The following is a 1,661-nucleotide window of genomic DNA, read 5'->3' on the forward strand; positions in this document are numbered from 1 at the left end:
ATAGTCGATGAATTGATGAACACGGACATCATCGATTCTGTTGAGACTAGCATGTTTTAAACTCCTTGGTTTATCAAGTAGCTGTTTGGATGGAGTTGGATGTTGAGAGTTAAATATTGAGCTAGTTAAAGGTAACTAGTTCATTGGAGTGATCTGCTGTGAGACTTTATAGAGTTCTATGCATATAAAGATATGTCAATGACAGATCTTAATACAACTTAATGCAAATTTCCTTTGACTTGCAGTATTCAAGTAATCTTGGTCATGGAGACTTATACTTTGATATCTTAAGCAAACATCTTCAAGGAGGTGTGGATCCAGGATGATTGGGTGTAAGTCAAAGTGCCCAAAGGTGTTTGGATAGCCCACAAAGGATTCACCGCTTCTTAAAAAAGGAGATGTATACCATACGGCCGCTTGTCAAGATTGTTACTTGAAGTCTTTGTTCAAAGAATTGCATGTCAAGAGTATGGTACTCTTGGACACATATATAAGTAACTTAAATCCATAGGACAAGAAAATAACTTGGGCTAGGTGTGACATAGTCAACCTAGTGGAAACTGACACATATAGATCATGTTCTGAACTAAACATGTATAAGATGGTGAAAGGAATGAGACACGTCTCATTGTAGCTGCTGAAGGGTTCAAAAAAGTTTTGGAATCAATCGTTAATTTTTTGATCAATTAGGGATCATGATATATTACTAGGTGTCACTCATGATCGTTTCATAATTAATGGTTAATTATGGACAACCAACATAGTCGAGAACCTATTGGGTCACATACACTATAAGTTTCTTTGAAGGACTTAAAATGAGTTTAAGAATTGAATTTTTAGAATGAGAGAAATAAAGTCTGATTGGATCAGACGAAGGGCAAAGATAATGGACTTTGTCTTATAAAGATGAAGTGAACCAAATTGGTTTGGTTCTAATGAAAGATATTTTGGCAGATCGGAAGTGATGATGAGCTTCGTCTTACAAAGACAAAATGAACTTCAAATTGGTTTGGTTCTAATTAGAGGTGTTTTGGTTATTCAACCAAATGATTTGGTTTTGGACCAACTTATTTTGGTTTTGAACCAAACTTATGTTTATCGGCATATGGGTTTTGGGTATTGAGCGAGTTTTGGATTGGATCCAAATCTAATAAAATATTATATAAGATATAATATTAGAATAGGAATAAATAGTTAATGTTAAATACTAATGGTTAGGATTAATCATAACCATTCAAACCTTAAACCCATGGTTTGCTATATTAAACCTTAAAAATCCAATTTGCTACAATAATGAGAAAACCCAACCGCGATTTCAGAGAAAAAAATTGCGCGTCGTTGCTTCTTCTCCTCTTAATCACGATTTCGTTGACAGCTAAAGCTACTGCTAGAGGCTTGTGAAACCACTGGCTTGCTATCCACGACTGGAGGTGCTGCCATAACATCGGAGTTGCTGTCGGAGTGGGGTCGTTGCCGGAGCCGCTGCCGGATTGCTACTGGAGCCACTGTTAGATTGCTACTGGAGCTGTAGCCAGGTTATTATCGGGGTTTGTCGTGGAAACTTATGAAGCTTTCGAAGATTGTTCCATCCTCGTTGGAAAAGGTTTTGACTTTTTTCCTAAATTGGTAGTCAAAGGTTGACCATCGGAATCTACATCGGG

The sequence above is a fragment of the Curcuma longa genome, chromosome 8, assembly GCF_044706935.1.
Source record: "Curcuma longa cultivar G26 ecotype Majalengka, Jawa Barat chromosome 8, ITB_CL_G26_1.1, whole genome shotgun sequence".
Classification (NCBI taxonomy): domain Eukaryota; kingdom Viridiplantae; phylum Streptophyta; class Magnoliopsida; order Zingiberales; family Zingiberaceae; genus Curcuma; species Curcuma longa.